The sequence below is a fragment of the Triticum urartu genome, chromosome 5 (assembly GCF_003073215.2).
Source record: "Triticum urartu cultivar G1812 chromosome 5, Tu2.1, whole genome shotgun sequence".
Lineage (NCBI taxonomy): Eukaryota > Viridiplantae > Streptophyta > Magnoliopsida > Poales > Poaceae > Triticum > Triticum urartu.
The window spans coordinates 435,503,724-435,524,829 of NC_053026.1; positions in this window are offsets into that span (position 1 = coordinate 435,503,724).

Sequence of the window (21,106 nt, forward strand, 5' to 3'; positions counted from 1 at the left end):
TGTTGAACATTTTCTTGGCCCTAAAATGCAATTTTGAAATCGTGCAATTTTTCTAATGCAAATAAAATCCAAAAAAACCAAATAAATCCAATAAATGATTTTAATATTTTTCCTCCAATATTTCAATTATTTTGGAGAAGTCATATTATCTCCACTCATTTGATTTAATATGAAATATTTCAGAGAGAAAAATTATTAAAATCAAAATCCTCGTTTCATTATTTGATAAAAATCAAATATGAAAACAGGAAAATCCCCAACTCTCTCCATGGGTCCTTGAGTTGCTTAGGATTACGAGGATTGCGGAACTGGCATGGAATAAGTCATGATATGCATGGGTGATCTATGTATAACATTCCAAATTGAAAATTTGGGATGTTACAAACCTACCCCGCTTAAGATGAATCTCGCCCTCGAGATGCGGGTTGGCTAGAAAATAGGTATGGGTGGTCCTTGCGGAGATCATCCTCTCGTTCTAAGGTGGCTTCATCCTCAGTATGGTGGCTCCACTGAACCTTGCAAAACTTGATAACCTTACTGCGGGTGACTCTGCTGGCAGACTCAAGAATCTTAACTGGCTTCTCCTCGTAAGTCAAATCACTGTCCAACTGAATCGCCTCCAGTGGTACTGTATCTCTTAATGGTATATCAGCCATCTCAGCATGGCACTTCTTCAGCTGTGAAACGTGGAACACATCATGGACTCCTGACAATCCCTCAGGTAACTCCAACTTGTAGGCAACTTCTCTCATCCGTTCCAAAATGCGATACGGTCCTACAAATCTCAGGGCTAACTTTCCTTTAACTCCAAAACGTTTCACTCCTCGCAAGGGCGATACTCGTAGATATGCTCTATCTCCAATTTCGTAGGTTACCTCCTTGCGTTTTGAGTCTGCATAACTCTTCTGCCTGGACTGAGCAATCTTCAGTCGGTCTCGGATCAATTTTACCTTCTCCTCAGATTCTTTAATCAGGTCTGGTCCAAACAACTGTCGGTCTCCTACCTCATCCCACATCAACGGTGTTCTGCACCTGCGTCCATACAGGGCTTCAAACGGTGCCATCTTCAAACTGGCTTGGTAGCTATTGTTGTATGAGAACTCTGCATACAGCAAATTGTCATCCCAACTAGATCCATAATCTAGCGCATAGGCTCTCAACATGTCCTCCAAAATTTGATAGACTCTCTCAGTTTGTCCGTCTGTCTGTGGGTGAAACGCCGTACTGAACTCCAATCTCGTTCCCAGAGTCTGGTGTAACTGATGCCAAAACTTTGAAGTAAACTGTGTTCCTCAATCCGATACGATGGTCCTCGGAACTCCATGCAGACATACGATCCTGGACATGTAGATCTTGGCCAACTTTGCACTTGTATAGGTGGTTTTCACTAGGATGAAGTGAGCTACTTTGGTCAAACGATCAACTACTACCCATATGGAATCATATCCTGCTTTACTCCTGGGTAATCCGGTAATAAAGTCCATGCAAGTTTATCCCACTTCCATTCGGGTATCGGCATAGGCTGTAACAGTCCTGCTGGCTTCTGATGTTCTGCCTTAACTCTCTGACATACATCACATACGGCTACATACTCGGCAATATCCTTCTTCATACCAGTCCACCAGAAATGTTTCTTCAGATCCAAATACATCTTGGTGTTTCCGGGGTGTATCGAGTATGGTGAGTCATGGGCCTCTTGAAGTATTAACTTCCTGATCTCCTGGTTGTTGCGCACATAAACTCGGTCCTCAAACCATAGGGTATCGTGCTCATATTCACGAAAACCTTTGGCCTTTCCTTTGCCCATCTTCTCCTTTATCTCGGCAATATCTTTATCATCTTTCTGAGCTTCCCGAATCTTGTCCAGCAATGTCGACTGAACCTCCGTTGTGGCAATGAACCTTCTAGGTACAATCTCTAATCGAAGTTCCATGATGTCCTTTGCTAATTCCTTCGGCAGTCCTTTACTTTCAAGGATATTAGCATAACTCTTCCGACTCAATGCGTCTGCTATGACATTGGCCTTTCCTAGATGATAGTGTAGCTTCATGTCATAATCCTTTATAAGCTCCAACCATCTCCTCTGCCTAAGGTTCAGCTCCTTCTGGGTGAAGATGTACTTCAAACTCTTGTGATCCATGTACACATCACAACGGTTTCCAATAAGGTAATGTCTCCAAGTCTTCAACGCATGCACTACAGCTGCTAGCTCCAAATCGTGCGCAGCATAATTCAACTCATGAGGTTTTAGTTGTTGTGAGGCATACAAAACAACTCTTCCGTCCTACATAAGCACACATCCAAGTCCTAAGCGAGAGGCGTCGCACTACACTTGGAACTCCTTATGTATATCTGGCAGTACTAGCACTGGGGCTGTAGTCAAACGTTTCTTCAACTCCTGGAAACTTGCTTCACAATCTTCTGTCCATTTAAACTTGGTATCCTTCTTCAATAGTTCAGTCATTGGTTTTGCAATCTTGGAAAAAATCTCAATGAATCTCCGATAGTATCCTGCGGGTCCAAGAAATCTACGAATCTCGCTAACTGAGGTGGGTGCCAACCATTCAGTGACTGATTGAACCTTGCTGGGGTCTACTGCTATACCTTCTCCTGATATGATATGTCCAAGGAATCCGACTTCCTTCAGCCAAAACTCGCATTTGCTAAACTTAGCATACAACAGGTGTTCCCTGAGCTTCTCGAGAACTAAACGCAAATGCTCCTTGTGCTCCTCCTCGTTCTTCGAGTATACCATGATATCATCAATAAACACCACAACAAACTTGTCCAAATACTCCATGAACACCTTGTTCATCATGCTCATGAAATAGGCAGGGGCGTTAGTCAGTCCAAACGACATGACCGTGTACTCGTATAATCCATATCGCGTTGTGAACGCCGTCTTTGGTATGTCCTTCTCTCGTATCTTCAACTGATGATACCCTGATCGTAAATCGATCTTTGAGAACACTTTAGCTCCTTGCAACTGATCAAACAGATCGTTGATCATCGGTAGTGGGTACTTGTTCTTTATCGTCACTTCATTCAAGGCTCGATAATCAACAACCATCCTTAGGGATTTATCCTTCTTCTCAACCAAGAGTACTGGGGATCCCCAAGGTGATGAACTTCTTCGGATGTATCCTTTCTCCAATAACTCCTTGATCAGTTTCTTAATTCCTTCCAGATCATTTGCGGGCATCCGATAGGGTCTCTTGGATATTGGTCCTGTACCTGGAAACAGCTCTATCAAAAACTCAATGTCTCTGTCCGGTGGCATGCCTGGTAACTCCTCTGGGAAAAACATCCGGGTAATCCTTTACTACCGGCACTTCCTCCTGAACAACTCCCATAAGGGCATTCACTTGGCTCCTTTTAGGCACATGCCTAGACACATACTTAATCCTTTTTCCCTCCGGGGTGGTGAGATAAATCGACTTACTCGCACAGTCAATGCTTCCTCCATACTTTGACATCCAGTCCATACCCAATATCACATCCAATCCTTGCGACTCCAAGATAATTAGGTCGGACGGGAACACATGCGTGCCAACGGTTAAGGGTATCTGGTCACACCATCGGCTAGCCATATATTCTTCTCCGGGTGAACTCACTAAAAGAGGGGTCCTAAGGGTTTGGGTTGGTAGTTTAAACTTATCCACGAATCCCCTTGATATGTATGAATGCGATGCACCAGTATCGAAAAGAACAAGAGCAGTAAATGACTTAACCAAAAACTTACCTATTACCGCGTCCGGCTGCTCTTCAACCTCCTCCACGTTAACGTGGTTCACTTGTCCTTTGTTGTATGGATTGGGCTTCTTCCCGGCGCTTCCATTTCCGTTTCCATTCCTTCCTTCGGGGCAATCATTGGCATAATGCCCTGTCTTCCCGCACTTAAAACAGGTAACCCGACTTAAGTCTCTTTTGGCGGGAGTGGACGGGTTGGGGCGGTTCTGATTGTTGTTAGCTCCGTTCCCATTCCCATTCTTAGCACCACTGTGGTTATGTGATCCTCCTCCAGTGTGGTTGTGACCTCCATGGTTGTGAACAGGTCCTCCCGAGTTCGGGGTTAGACGAGGCTTCTACTGTGCTCCTGAGTTATACTTCCCTTGTCCATATTTTCTCTTGCGGCTCTCAATCTGTTGTTGTTTCCCTTCAATCATAAGAGCCTTATCTACCAACTCCTGATAGTTGTTGAAGGTTGCTACCATCAACTGCATGCTCATCTCATCATTCAGCCCTTCCATAAACTTCTGCTTTGCGGCATCGGTGGCCACATCATCAGGGGCATAGCGTGATAACTTGCTAAACTCATCCACGTACTGAGCCACAGTACGGTTCCCCTGGCATAGGTTGCGGAACTCCCGCTTCTTCATCTGCATAGCTCCAGTTGAGACATGGGCGGTGCGAAAAGCTTACTGGAACTGGTCCCAAGTGACGTTGGCTACAGGAAAAGTGGCTGTGTAATTCTCCCACCATGAGGCTGCTGGTCCATCCAATTGATGTGCGGCAAAGCGCACCCTCTCAGCATCTGTGCAACCTGCGGTGGTCAACTCCCTTCCAATACGGCGTAGCCAATCATCAGCAACTATGGGCTCGATGCTACTAGAAAATACCGGCGGCTGTAACCTTAGAAAACGGGCTAGGTTGTCCACAGGCGGTGGGTTTTGTTGTTGTTATTGCCCTGGTTCTGAACTAGCAATTGCATCAAGGCATTCTGCTGCTGGATCAACTGGGTGAGCTCCGGCGGGAAGACAAAACCGGTGTCACGTCTCGGAGGCATCTGATGGGTTTAGATGGAAGAGATTTAGAATAGAAAAGGGGTCTAATGAGAAGGCACTACCCATATGCACATGAGACAAACACAATCATTTCACTCAATCAATCAAGCAAGGGCATACAAACGGTCTAGAACTATCGCAAAAGTGCTCGCTACTACTATATACATGGGGAAAATACTACTAATAGTTGGTGGTCATCTAGAAACTTTGATCGGTGGAAGACTCCATGATGTCTGCTCCAGCTTCGTCTTCAAAGTCATCATCACTAGGATCGGAATCGGTTTCGTCGATGATGATGTAGTCCTCAGGGCGTATTTCCTTGGGTTCTTCTTCTTCTATTGGTGCTGGTCCTCCCATGAATACTCCAATCTTCTTGACTAGGTCGTCATTCTTCTCCAGTAGGATCTTGATTTCCTCCTCATATCCATCGCGGGTAAACTTGAGTTCTTCCTCCAGCTCGATGATCCTATTCTTCGCCTTCTTCAAGTCCATCATGTCAGTGCACATCTGGTTCTCCTGACGTCGAATGTGCTGGTTTAACTCCTGGATGAAAGCTGCAATGGATTTACCCTTCTTGGTGCTGATCACTTCCCATTGCTCGTCTCGGCGCCCACATATTTGGTAGATAGTGTCCTTAAGCTCCCTGTTGTAAACTTCTCCAATGCGTCCCATGGTGATGTGAGCTGCCATACTCTTTCCTAAACTCCAGGTTGGTGCATTGAAGGAAAATTCTATGGGTTTAGAGGTTGGCGAGAACGTCCTTCCTGGAACTTGTACTTGAATCATCCAACGCTCTTCTTCTGGTAAAGTGGTGTTGTACGTCCCGGTGAAGCTTGGTATTCCAATGTTCAGGTACCTAGTGACTTCCTTCAAGTGGCGTCCAAATGGTGTGTCTTCATCCGGTTGTGCAAACTTGTTCTTCATCTCCGCCATCCTAAAGAGTAGAAAATGGAGAGGAGTCAAAAATGAGAAGAGAAGTGTGACCTAGGGTTTATCTTAGTGGTCATGTCCTACACTCAGCGTGTGCTCTGATACCATCTTGTAGGGCGACCCGACCTCAGATGGTCAAGTCTCTGTGCTTCAGTGTCATCCCTGGATCGGTAATGGCTGACACACACAGTACTCGAAGGATTTATAACAGAGTAGCAATCACACACTTATTACATCGAATGTCTCCAAGAGAACTTATTACAGAATATGGCTTAAGGCCATCTAATGCGATAACAGCGGAAGGCTTGGAAGATAAGGTGAGTCCATCAACTCCAACGGCATAGCTGAGCTGCACGGCAACGACCTAACGAACCTTACTCCTCGTCTGAAAAGTCTGCAACATAATACGTTGCAGCCCGAAAACGGGTCAGCACATGGAATATGCTGGCAATAACACAGTAGAGCAGAACAGAATAATGCTATCACTACATGCATATTTGGCTGGTGGAAAGCGCTATGGTTATAGTTTTTGCGAAAAGCCAATTTTTCCCTACAACAAAGGAATAGATTTTAATTTAACTATCATGGTGGTTGAAACATCATTGAGAAGGTACCCCCAACTCAATCCCAATTAAAGTGATTAACAACCCAACAGTATTAATTAAACATGGTGAGATACATGTGATAACCCAAGTACTAGATACTCAAGAATTGTCCATAACCGGGGACACGGCTAACCATGATTAGATTGTACACTCTGCAGAGGTTTGCGCACTTTTCCCCACAAGACTCGATCGCCTCCGTTGGATTTCTCGCACTACATGGTGTTTGAGAAACGGATGACCGAGACACAGTCTTTCGGGAAACGTTAACTCTCTACTCCGGGTAGACCATACCGAAACCTACAAAAACCCACTACCTGCTGATCTACCTCTTCAAGAGCTTCACGTAACTTACTCAACTATGCTAGAGCCCATAATAGCTTGTGGCTGCACACGGAAGTTTCTAGCATGAATCATCTCAGTTCCCTTTGAGCCTGGGTGGCGGTCCATAGGAAGATCACATGGGTACCCCGGGATTTCCAAAAAAAAAACACTGGGTTCCCCAGGTGCCTCAATCCACCCAGTTGTTTGATTAAGTTGCCACCTTAAGTTGAACCATTAATTAACAATCTCACATCTGACATGAATTTCACTCAAACCCAAACCACGTCTACGAGCATAGCATAGCAATATAAGCAATACGTAGAAGTAACTCCCAAGGGTTTGAATATAACAGGGCAATAGGTTCTACCTCAGCAACTACTTCCCAACCCCCAAGTTAATGATATCCTAATCATGCAATGTTTGAGGATTGGAACTAATGCATAAAAACTGGGTAATAATGGGATATGATCAAAGTGTTACTTTCCTTGCTGACGATCCGCGAATCCTAGAGACTCGTAGTAACACGCTTCGCACTCCGGGAATTCTATCGCAAGCAAACAATAACATACATAAGTAACAAGCAATGATGCACAAACAAAACTCAAACAAGAGAGGTTGACCAGAAAGTTCAACTTAAGAACTCCGGTACGCAAAAAGAATCAAATCAAACGGAGCAACGAAAGTCAAACGGCGAAAGAAAGAAGCTTCGTTTACTAATCTGAAACTAGGCCAAATTTTATAGTAACAAAAACTTGTTTGAGTTGATTAAATGGAAAGAGGGTTTCTAGACGAAACTCCAGGCGCTTGAATCGCCTGATTCCGATAAACGAGCAAGAAGAAAATTAGAAATTAAGATCGGATCCGAAATCGCGATCAGAAAAATCGCGGAATAAAACCGAGAAAAAGAAAAACGACGAACAGATTATCTGGATCTAAACGAAGAACGCATTCGCTAAAACGAACGAACGAGCGAACGCTCACTAAATAAATAAACCGGAGAAAAAAACCGATCTATTAAAAAAACGAAAACTAGGGTTCTAAAAAAACCCGAACTATTTTTCTTTAGAAAACCGGGGCGGTGCGGCGGCTACCTTGGCTCGGCTACGGCGGGGCTCCGGTGCGGCGACGGGGCGGCGTGGGGTGGCGGGGCTGCGGCGGCGGCGACGTGGGGCGGCGGCGGCTCCTGGCGGCGGCGCGGGCGGCTGCAGGCGGCAGGGCGAGGGGCTGCGGGCGGCGACGACTTGGGCTTCAGGGGGGAGGCGGCGGCGGTATTTAAAGGGGAGGGGGGTGGCGGCTGCTTGGGGGAGGGGGCAAGGCAGCGGCGGCAGCGGGGAGTCCGGCTCGGACTTGGAGTCCGGGTCGGCGGCGGCGGTGCGCGCGAGCGAGGCGGTGTCGGTTCGGGCCGGCCTGGCTCGGCTGGGCCTTAGGCCCAGTCGGGCGCGAGATATTTTTTTAAATAATTCCGCCAACAGAAGAAAAATCCTAGAAAAATAAATAAAAATCTAAAAATGTCAAAACAAATTTTCACCGTCTAAATAAAATATTTAGGATGTATTGAACATTTTCTTGGCCCTAAAATGCAATTTTGAAAACGTGCAATTTTTCTAATGCAAATAAAATCCGAAAAAACCAAATAAAATCCAATAAATGATTTTAATATTTTTCCTCCAATATTTCAATTATTTCGGAGAATTCATATTATCTCCACTCATTTGATTTAATATGAAATATTTCAGAGAGAAAAATTATTAAAATCAAAATCCTCGTTTCATTATTTGATAAAAATCAAATATGAAAACAGAAAAATCCCCAACTCTCTCTGTGGGTCCTTGAGTTGCTTAGGTCATGATATGCATGGGTGATCTATGTATAACATTCCAAATTGAAAATTTAGGATGTTACAATCACCAAATTTACTTCATTAGATTCATTACGGAACATATTTTGATATCGTATATACTTGATATTGTAGAGCTTTGCAGATTATTCTATAAATTTGGTCAAACTTTAACAAACTTGACTTAGGATAAAACTTGAATTATTTGTAGCTGACGCAACGCCTGTAATTAACTCTTTTCCGTAGACCGTGTTGGTTCTAAAGCGTCATCTATGGAGGACAGGGAAGAGGAGGAGAATCTGCGGAGGGCACAACATGCATGTGACCATGGTTTAGATTCTGCAGCCAAGTGTGTGCGTGCTCAAGTTAGTTGTCAAAGCACAAAATGTAGGTTAAACTGTTCACCGGAGAAGGCTGAGTTTTTTTAGCTTATGAAGGCTAAGTTATATGGAGTAGTTCTAGGCACTATCTATTTTAGTGACCCCGCAGCAAGCGCAGAGTTAGACCAGCCTACCTAATTACCAGCATGACACAACCAACGTAACCGACCATGCAGAGGCTATATTTAGGAACCATGAAATTAAACCTCCTAGTCAAAGCTATATTTAGGATCCATGCAAATGTTTGACCAGCGATGATCCCTCACATTGGCTCTGGTTCACTAGAATATCATAGCAGGATTACTACGGGCGCAAATAAAAGTGAATTTCCGCTTATTTACCATATGATTGGTAATTAAATTAACTATTGGTGTTCATTTATTTATTTACGGGCAGGTTGCATCCACATCCGCGCCCTAAACCTGAAAGTCAGAAACGACTCTACGTGCAACCCGCAAGGGCCGGGTCAGGCCGATACGGACATGGATCCGGTCAAGGACGGGGACGGACGGCCCGGGGTGCCTCCACGCACTATATTATGTTTTCATCATATCGAGCTTGCAAAATGTTCATAACGTCTGCATCGGCTCCTGCAACAGGTTTGTCACCTAGCGGTGCATCAAGAACATAATTCTTCTGTGCAGCAATAAGGATAATCCTCAGATCACTGACCCAGTCCGCATTATTGCTACTATATATCATCTTCAACTTAGTTTTCTCTAGGAACATATCAATAATATATAGGAGCTATATGGCGAGCTATTGATCTACAACATAGATATGCACAACTATCAAGACTAAGTTTATGATAAATTAAGTTCAATTAATCAAATTATTAATGAACCCTCACTTACATAAACATCCATCAAGTTTATCTAAGTGATACATGATCCAAATCAACTAACCCATGTCCGATCATCACGTGAGATGGGATAGTCATCAATGGTGAACATCTCTATGTTGATCATATCTACTATATGACTCATGTTTGACCTTTCGGTCTCCAGTGTTCCCAGACCATGTTTGTACATGCTAGGCTCGTAAAGTTTAACCCAAGTATTCTGCATGTGCAAAACTAGCTTACACCCGTTGTATGTGAACGTAGAGTCTATCACACCCGATCATCACGTGGTGTCTTGAAACGACGAACTGTAGCAATGGTGCATACTCAGGGAGAATACTTTTATCTCGAAATTAACTGAAGGGATCATCTTATAATGTCACTGCTGTTCTAATCAAAATAAGATGTATAAAAGATAAACATCACATGCAATCAAAATATGTGACATGATATGGCCATCATCATCTTGTGCTTTTGATCTCCATCTCTAAAGCATCGTCATGATCTCCATCGTCACCAGCTCGATACTTTGATCTCCATCGTAGCGTCGTGGTTGTGTCGCCAACTATTGCTTCTAAAACTATTGCTAACGCATAGCGATAAAGTAAAGCAATTACATGGCGTTTGCATTTCAAACAATAAAGAGACAACCATAAGGCTCCTGCCGGTTGCCGATAATTTAAAAAACATGATCATCTCATACAATAACGTATATCACATCATGTCTTGACCACATCACATCACAACATGCCCTGCAAAAACAAGTTAGACATCCTCTACTTTGTTATTGCAAGCTTTACGTGGCTGCTACGGGCTTCTACCAAGAACCGTTCTTACCTACGCAAAAACCACGATGGTCTTTCATCAAATTTTCTATTTTAACCTTCTTCAAGGACCAGCCGTAGTCAAGTTCAATTCAACTAAAGTAGGAGAAATAGACACCCGCCAGCCACCTTTATGCAAAACTAGTTGCATGTCAGTCGATGGAACCGGTCTCATGTACGTGGACATGTAAGCTTGGTCCAGGTCGCTTCATCCAACAATGTCGCCGAATCAAAGTAAGACGTTGGTGGTAAGTAGTATGACTATCACCGCCCACAACTGTTTGTGTTCTACTCGTGCATATCATCTACGCATAGACCTGGCTCGGATGCCACTGTTGGGAAACGTTGTATGGAAAACAAAATTGTTTCTACGCACACGCAAGATCTATCCATGGAGATGCATAGCAACGAAGGGGAGAGTGTGTCTATGTACCCTCGTAGACCATAAGCGGAAGCGCTTAACAACGCGGTTGATGTAGTCGAACTTCTTCGTGCTCCAACCGGTCAAGTACCGAACGTACGACACCTCCGCTTCTGCACACGTTCAGCTCGGTGACGTCCTTCGCCTTATTGATCCAGCAAGATGGCGAGGTAGTAGATGAGTACCAACAACACGACGGCGTGGTGATGGTGATGGTGATGTGATGTCCGCAGGGCTTCGCCTAAACACTACGATGATATGACCCAGGGAGTAAACGGTGGACGGGGGCGCCGCACACGGCTAGGACAATGTTGTGTTCCTTGTGTGGTGCCCCCTCCCCGCATATATATAGGTGGGAGGGGGGAGGAGGCAGCCTAGGGCAGCCAGGGCGCGCCCCAAGGGGCTGGCCGCCGGCCCTAGGGCTCCTGCCCTCCCGCACCCCCCTTTCCTTGTGTGAAGAAGGGGAAGGAAAAGAGGGGGCGGAGGGAAGGAAGGGGAAGTCCTACTCCACACTTTCCTTTCCCTCCCCTCTTTCATTCTCCTACTCATAGGGCCATCCTCTATAGCGGCGCACCAGCCCCTTGTGGGCCAATGTGTTCCCTCTCTTGGCCCATAAGGCCCATATCTTTGTTGGGGTGCCCGAAACTCCTTTTCGGTGACCTGATAAGTACCCGGTACCCTTTGAAACACTTCCGGTGTCCGAATACCATCATCCTATATATATATATATATATTAATATTTACCTCTCGACTATTTCGAGACTCCTCATCATGTTCGTGATCTCATCCGGGGCTCCGAACAACATTCGGTCACCAAATCACATAACTCACATAACACTATATCGTCGACGAACGTTAAGCACGTGGACCCTATGGGTCAAGAACCATGTAGACATGACTGAGACACCTCTCCAGTTAATAACCAATAGCGGAACCTGGATGTCCATATTGGCTCCTACATATTCTACGAAGATATTTATCGGTCGAACTGTTATGACAACATACGTAATTCCCTTTGTCCATCGGTATGTTACTTGCTCGAGATTCGATCGTCGGTATCTCTATACCTAGTTCAATCTCGTTACCGGCAAGTCTCTTTACTCGTTCCATAATACATCACCTCGTGACTAACTCCTTGGTCATTTGCTTGCAGGCTTTATGATGTGTATTACCGAGAGGGCCCAGAGATACCTCTCCGATACTTGGATTGACAAATCCCAATCTCGATCTATGCCAACTCAACAAACACCTTCGGAGATACTTGTAGAGCATCTTTGTGATCACCTAGTTACGATGTGACATTTGATATGACACAAGGTATTCCTCCGGTATCCGTGATTTGCATAATCTCATAGTCGAAGGAATATGTATTTGACATGAAGAAAACAATAGCAATAAACTAAATGATCATTATGCTAAGCTAACACATGGGTCTTGTCCATCACATCATTCTCCTAATGATGTGATCCTGTTATCAAATGGCAACACATGTCTATGGTTAGGAAACCTTAACCATCTTTGATCAATGAGCTAGTCTAGTAGAGGCTTACTAGGGACACGTTATTTGTTTATGTATTCACACATGTATTTAAGTTTCCGGTCAATACAATTCTAGCGTGAATAATAAACCTTTATCGTGATTTAGGAAATATAATAATAACCATTTTATTATTGCCTCTAGGGCATATTTCCATCATTGGTAACTGAGTTAACTTCCGGTAGACTCCAGACATCAGACATGACACACCACAATGACTTCGCCCTTGGACATCTGCAAAAGGCATGGAAATAATCCTCCCATTCCACTCCACATAAAGGCAGAGACCAGACACCTCGATATGTTCCTGAAATTTATTCGCCCAAGTGGCCAACAAGTTGGAAGCTAGTCGCCAAGAAAATATGCGTACCTTTGCAGGAACAGGGCACCCCCATATTGTCCTCCACATAGCACGTTGACCATCTGGTGCCCTACTTGTAGCACAACAGGAATCTCGGTTATGATCCTCCAACGCCAACTGTCGGTGTCAAAACCAGCGGATCTCGGGTAGGGGGTCCCGAACTATGCGTCTAAGGCAGATGGTAACAGGAGGCAGGGGACACGATGTTTTACCCAGGTTCGGGCCCTCTTGATGGAGGTAAAACCCTACGTCCTGCTTGATTTATTCTTGATGATATGGGTATTACAATAGTTGATCTACCACGAGATCGGAGAGGCTAAACCCTAGAAGCTAGCCTATGGTATGATTGTATGTTGTCCTATGGACTAAAACCCTCTGGTTTATATAGACACCGGAGGGGGCTAGGGCTACACAAGGTCGGTTACAAAGGAGGAGATATCCATATCTGTACTACCTAGCTTGCCTTCCACACCAAGTAGAGTCCTATCCGGACACGGGACGAAGTCTTCAATCTTCTATCTTCATAGTCCAACAGTCCGGCCAAAGGATATAGTCCGGCTGTCCGGATACCCCCTAATCCAGGACTCCCTCAGTAACCCCAGAACCAGGCTTCAATGACGACGAGTCCGGCGCGCAGTGTTGTCTTCGGCATTGCAAGGCGGGTTCTTCTCCATATTTCGAACGTTTGTAAAGCAGCGTCCGGTCCCATAAATGTTCGGACCTCTTGGCTTCTGTGCCCAATAAGGGCTATCTCCCACATGTCGAATGAATAAGAGGCGCCAGGGCATTTTTACATTCGCCCCTAGCCAGATAAATAAATAGTCTATTAAAGGGATGGGGATTCTTAGATCTGATCCATACCATCCTCCCCCAGCGAGAATCCATCAGAGCGCGTTTCGGAAAGATCCATTCCAGCATGGCCGACCTCCGCAGCTCCTCCTCCCGCCCCCATAGCCCTAAGCCCGGTGATTGGGAGAGGTGTTCAGTCCCACACAGTCGATTAGTCGAACTGAAGACTAAGGGATTTCTCCCTTCAGCGTATATGGTGCCCGTTCGAGCCGGGCTTGCCACCTACAATGACGGGGAGCAAGCGGAGAGCTTTCCCTGTCCCTCTATGGGGGAGCGGGTCTGCCTTGTTCCTTATTTATTAAGGGGACTCGGATATCCAATTCACCCATTCCTCCGCGGGCTCCTGGAGTTCTACGGCCTCCATTTACACAATTTCACCCCTGCCTCCATTCTACATATCGCCGGCTATGTTGCTCTCTGCGAGTTGTTCCTGGGCTGCGAGACTCACTTCGAGCTGTGGAAAAGGCTATTTTGCCTCATCCCTCGCACACAGAGGGGGTCACTTTATCAAGTGGGCGGAGCCGAAATATGGCGCATCGCCGGTATCGGATACCTGTCCGGTACCCCGAAGAAGTCGTCCGAAGACTGGCCTTCGGAATGGTTTTATATGGAGGATGTTCCCCTTCCAGACCCTGTTCGGCGGGGTCTTCCTGAATTCAGCAATGCTCCTCTGAAGAAACGCCGAAGTTGGCACCCACGGAGCCCCCAGGTGGAAGACAATGGAGAAGTCCTCTATCTGATGAACCGGATTAAAGCACTGGCTCAATCAGGATTGACAGTAATCGAAGTTATGTCGATTTGCATAATGCGGGGAGTGCAACCACTTCAATATCGTGGGCACCCCTTGTGGTGTTTTAACGGGGCAGATGATGCCACCCGCTGCGGGCGTAAGGGTCCGGACAATGCTGCCGTTTTAGCAAAAATTCTGTCCGAATTGTTCAAGGGAGAGGAAGAGGAGTTCATCCGCCTCAAGCCACGGGATGGATTCTCCATGTACAATCCTCGAAGATGGGTAAGTTATATCTCCTTACTCCCATTTTCCCCGCATTCTTTGTCGTAAGTATTCATCTTGCCACTTTGCGGTAGGAACTGCAAAAAGCCATAAAGGAGGTCAGCAGCCCTTCTCCACAACCAGAGGACCCTGGCCGGGCCCTCGACTCTGGACTTGAAGAAGATCCAGTTATATTCGTGGAGCTGATAGACCGGCAGTTCTATCAGTTAAGCTGCGATGATGCCATGGTGGCCATTACGGCCGACTATCCCGGACTGCTTCCGGCATCGCACGTAAGAAAAACCAAAAATACCAACTCCAAAAACTAGAATCCCCTTTTAGACACTTTACCTACCATATACAAATGGCGTTTTTACAGGGAAGGCATTCGGGACGCCCTGTCGAACCCGCCACAACTCGCCAACAAGAGGCACCGAGGCTGGGTAGGCCAAAAAGGAAGGCGGTCAGGATGGAGACGCCGGCGCAAAGGTATAACAAAAACCCCGCTCTGTGGTTGTCGTCTTTCTTGAAATGTAATGACGCCCGTGTTTCTTTAATAGAAAAAACGCTCGCCAGAATATGTCCGGCGATGTTGCTAATCACGCTTCCACCAGTCGGGCGCCAGGACCGGACATAGAGGCGGAAGCCGATACGGGGCGGGCGCAGGATAATCCTCCTACATAGGATGCGGATAGATTATCCGCCACAAATTCAGAAGTGGAAAGCACCATGAATCATAGGCGTCGCCGGGCCGTACTCCGCGACGCTTGTTTCTCACTAGAGGCATTTGATGCCTTCAATTCTGGAGAGGCGTACCTTTATGCTGCTCAAGATGGTCTAGCCAGAGCCACGGATCAGTATGTAAAGGATGTACGGGTAAGTAAATCTGACGATTTATATGTATAACTAGCCCCTGAGACTTGAAACAGTTAGCAGAACTGATTTAAGGATCATCTTGATTGTGCAGGTTCTTACAGAGAAGAATACTAGGCTGTCACAGGAGCTGGAGGAATGCAAGACCCAACTGCGGGCCGTTGTTGCCGCATTGAAGGAACCTAAAAAGTCTCCCGCTGGTAACATTTACTTTAAAGAATGATGGTTACCATATAGTGTGCGGCGTGGCTGCTGGCTCTGTTGGAAAAGGCAGTGCCTAGGAGGCGCTTAGGCATGCCTAGGCGCTAGGCAATGGCCAAACGCCTCGCCTAGGACATAAATGGAGGTCTAGGCAGGGCAAGCAAGGAATTGCCTACCCAAGCAAGAAATCATGCCACATACTGCACTGATATGCCAAATGGGTTATATTCCAATGACAGTAGATGGTAATTAACTTATTTATATGCCCTAAACTAATATCAACATTCATATAATAATCACAAATACACTATGAGTAAAAACTATATTACCGCCTAGGCCGCGCCTAGGGCGCTTAGGCACCGCCTAGGCACTAGGCGAAGGCCAACCGCCTCGCTTACGCCTACCGCTTTTTCCAACCTTGGCTGCTGGTCTAACAATAGATGTTGCAGAGGAATCCGGAGAAAATCCGGAGGACCAGCATGTCGTGCGACAGCTAGAGGCTGGCAAACGCGTGCTGACTGAGGTTAGGCGGGAGAAAAACAATCTCCAAGACGCCAATATCAAGCTGAGCATGGAAGTAAAAGACGTTCGAGCCCAGCTTGCAGACTCCGAGAAGGAGAATAAGTGGCTTCGGCGCGACATTTTCAGTAAGTGCTTGAACGAATCCTTTTGAAGGAGTTCGGCGAAGAAGCCGACTAACAGCGTTATGTCTGTAGGTATGCTGACGGGTCGTCCCGCGGAGGAAATGCCCGGGTCTACGGGTGATCTTCTATCCGAGCTCTCACATCTGCACGAACAAGTTCGGCAGGTGATGCAAGGTGTTGCCCAGGCATTGTGGTCATCCGTCCCCCTGCCAGAAGGCGTTGCAGAGCTTACGGAGAAGCTCAAGGGAGCACGGCGGCGCTTCCGATTATGGAAGATATCGGCTTGCCGTCAAGGTGCCAGAGAAGCCTGGGCCATGGTGAAGACACAGTATACCAAGGCTGACCCAAAAATCACATGGCCGAGGTCGGACCTGTGGGGCCCGACGGAAAAGAGATCCCCGTTAGCTTAGTTTATGGGCAAGTAGAATTAGCCGCAAAGTATTCCCAACAGGATTGTAGGCTAGACCGCCTGTTGGATGGTATAGAAGAGAAATTTAGTTAGTCTGGATGACTATGTAATTAAAGTGACATGTATAATGCCTTCTAGCCGGATTGTAGATCATTTGTCTTGGCGAACCTTTTCGCTTCAACCTCGGGACCCGATAGTCCGGAGTGTATCCGAATACCCGCTCAGTTATATAAGAACCGGGGTATGCGTGGAGACCAGGCGTAGGGTTCATTGGTGCTTGAATAGACAAGTGCCCAACTAGTTATGTTATATTACATGGGTAGTAAGAAACATCTTCCAGGGAGAATAGTTCCGTTAAGGGTTCCTTTCCCTGTGTAAGCATGCCCTAAAGTGCATGTCCGGACTGTGATAGGAAACGCAGGAGAAACATCTGGGGGAAGATATCGAAAATAAATAAAAACCATCTTTTGTTCACCCGACCAAATATTCACTTAAGAACGCTAGCTTTCAGCTTCACCCAGTCTGAGGTACACATCCGGCTGATCCAGCAGTAACAATCGCATAGGTGCTCCCCTTATGCCCTAGCCGAATTAATGGGAACGTAGGGCATAAATACAAGAGCCAGGTGCTACCTCTTGAGCTTGCGTTGGTTTTCCCCGAAGAGGAGAGGATGATGCAGCAGACTAGCGTAAGTATTTCCCTCAGTTTTTGAGAACCAAGGTATCAATCCAATAGGAGGCCACGCTCAAGTCCCTCGTACCTGCACAAAACGATAGCTACTCGCAACTGACGCGATTAGGGGTTGTCAATCCCTTCACGGTCACTTACAAGAGTGAGATCTGATAGATAGTATTTTTGGTATAGAGATGCAAAGTGAAAAGTAAAAGGCAAAGTAAAAAAGCAAAGCAAGATTAAAGTGATGGAGATTGATATGATGAGAATAGACCCGGGGGCCATAGGTTTCACTAGTGGCTTCTCTCAAGAGCATAAGTATTCTACGGTGGGTGAACAAATTACTGTTGAGCAATTGACAGAATTGAGCATAGTTATGAGAATATCTAGGCATGATCATGTATATAGGCATCACGTCCGTGACAAGTAGACCAAAACGATTCTGCATCTACTACTATTACTCCACTCATCGACCGCTATCCAGCATGTATCTAGAGTATTAAGTTAAAAACAGAGTAACGCTTTAAGCAAGATGACATGATTTAGAGAGATAAATTCATGCAATATGAAATAAACCCCATCTTGTTATCCTCGATGGCAACAATACAATACGTGCCTTGCTGCCCCTTCTGTCACTGGGAAAGGACACCGCAAGATCGAACCCAAAGCTAAGCACTTCTCCCATGGCAAGAAAAACCAATCTAGTAGGCCAAACTAAACTAATAATTTGAAGAGACTTGCAGAGATAACCAATCATACATAAAATAATTCAGAGAAGATTCAAATATTATTCATAGATAGACTTGATCATAAACCCACAATTCATCGGTCTCAACAAACACGCCACAAAAAAGAAGAAGATTAGATCGAATAGATCTCCACGAGAGAGGGGGAGAACTTTGTATTGAGATCCAAAAAGAGGAAGAAGCCATCTAGCTACTAACTATGGACCCGAAGGTCTGAGGTAAACTACTCACACTTCATCGGAGAGGCTATGATGATGTAGAAGCCCTCCGTGATGACGGCCCTCTCCGGCGGAGCTCCGGAACAGGCCCCAAGATGGGATCTCGTCGATACAGAAAGTTGTAGCGGTGGAATTAGGTTTTTGGCTCCGTATCTATTCGTTTGGGGGTACGTAGGTGTCGGTGTCAAAACCAGCGGATCTCGGGTAGGGGGTCCCGAACTGTGCGTCTAGGCCGGATGGTAACAGGAGGCAGGGGACACAATGTTTTACCCAGGTTCGGGCCCTCTTGATGGAGGTAAAACCCTACGTCCTGCTTGATTAATATTGATGATATGGGTAGTACAAGAGTAGATCTACCACGAGATCAGAGAGGCTAAACCCTAGAAGCTAGCCTATGGTATGATTGTCTGTTGTCCTACAGACTAAAACCCTCCGGTTTATATAGACACCGGAGAGGGTTAGGGTTACACAAGGTCGGTTACAAAGGAGGAGATATCCATATCCGTATTGCCTAGCTTGCCTTCCACGCCAAGTAGAGTCCTGTCCGGACACGAGACGAAGTCTTCAATCTTGTATCTTCATAGTCTAACAGTCCGACCGAAGGATATAGTCCGGCAGTCCGGAGACCCCCTAATCCAGGACTCCCTCAGTAGCCCCTGAACCAGGCTTCAATGACGATGAGTCCGGCGCGCAGTATTGTCTTCGGCATTGCAAGGCGGGTTCCCCCTCCGACTACACCACGGAAGAATTTGAATACAAGGATAGTGTCTGATCCTGCAAAATAAGTTCCACATACCACCGTAGAGAGAATAATATTTTCACAAATCTAATTTGCTGACTTGTTTTGGCAGCACGACGTTATGTCATGGCCCGGTGATTATTCGAACCGTTTTTCTTCAACCAGCTCCACACATAACGCGAGGCGGTTTCTTGACACGTCTTGTCAAAGCAGTGATCGTGTTCCCCCAATTACGGGATTCTCATTAATACGGTCGTGGATAACCCAACCGTGTCTAGGACTCCTAGATTATAGGTAAGTCCCAAACGGATACGGAGAGGACGCTTGATATTCACCCTCTTTATAAAGGACAAGGTTTTCGGTTTTTCCCTCTCGTGCTCAATCGAACCCCTCCCCCGCCTCGAGTTCTAACACCCAAAGCCCAGGTCACGTGCTCCGGATCTTCAATCATGTCTGGATCCAGCCTTCAAGGCCGGTGGATGCCCTCCTCCATCACGGAAGATGATATCAAGAAGTTGAGGGGGGCCAGATACCTGACCGCTGAGGTTTCGCATTGGCTGCCTGCTCGAGGGCAGGTTGTCCCCACTCCCGAACCCGACGAGAACATCGTGTTCGTCTCCCACTTCCTCCGAGGCCTAGGCCTCACTCTAGATCCCTTCGTCAGGGGTTTGATGTTCTATTACGGGCTAGATTTCCACGATCTAGCTCCGGACTCCCTTCTCCACATCTCGACATTTATTGTCGTGTGTGAGGCCTTCCTCCGCATTACCCCTCACTTCGGTCTGTGGCTCAAGACCTTTGAAGTGAAGCCGAAGATGATCGAGGGGCAACATGCACCGTGCGGAGGCGCGTTAATAGGCAAGATGGCAGGAGCTCCGTGGCCGAAAGGTTCCTTTCCAGAGGTGTCCGAATTATGGCAACGGGAGTGGTTTTACGTCACGGCTCCCAGAAGTGCCAAGTGAGTGGCTGCCCCCGCTTTCCGCTCGGGCCCCCCACCACAACTTATGTCATGGATTAGCAGAGGTCTGAGCTGGGGTCCAGCCAAGGACGTGCCTATACTGCAAAGCCGCATTCAAGATCTCTTCGAGGGAGATTTTAATTTGGTTGGGGTAATGCAAGTTATGCTGGTTCGTCGAGTCCAGCCTTGCAAATGCCGGCCCCTTCGCTTATGGGAGTTCAACCCAGAAGGACCGTGTGCCATTCAAAGTTTCCTCGGCCTGACGCATGAGGAGATGTACAACTCATTCTTCGGACCTCAAATAGAGTGTCCGGATACTACCGAGGACGTGGGCCTGAGCAGTAACCACGCCGCCGAACAAGTAAGAAATCCTCTAGCCGAACACACCGTCTTTTATTCATGAAGTTATTTCTGAGAGATCGCTCTTTGACCAGGACTGGCTAACAAAGGCGAAGATGATTTGGTGTTCGGCCCCCTCCCTGAGGGTTTGGAAAATCTGATTTTGTAAAAGATGCTCGAGCTCGCACCTTGCCCGGAGCCCTCGAAGGAAGATACAGGGGGGAATAATATGGGCGGAAGCGGGCCCCCATCGCTGCCAGTTCCAACCGAGGGAATGAGCGCCTCCATAAAGGAGGATAATCGGGGGAGGAAGAGGACTGCTTCTGAGGATCCAGAAGCCGAGGCCTCCAAATGGGAGAAGAAGTCTCCAATAGAGGGTCCTGCCTCGGGGGGTGCTCTTGCCGCACAAAGTCCGTGGGGGGATCAGCCCTCCAACGAGTCGTAAGTGATCCAAAAAATACTTTAATAGTGAAGGTATACCATCTTTCTTCTGAAAAAATAACCGCCGCATATATCTTGCAGTTCAGGTCTTAGCCCCTCTCAACTAAGCTCGTCTTCAGGGGATCTTCTTTCGGAGATGATGGAGAGCGAAACGCCTCCCCCGGCCTCCTCCGCTCAAGAAGCGG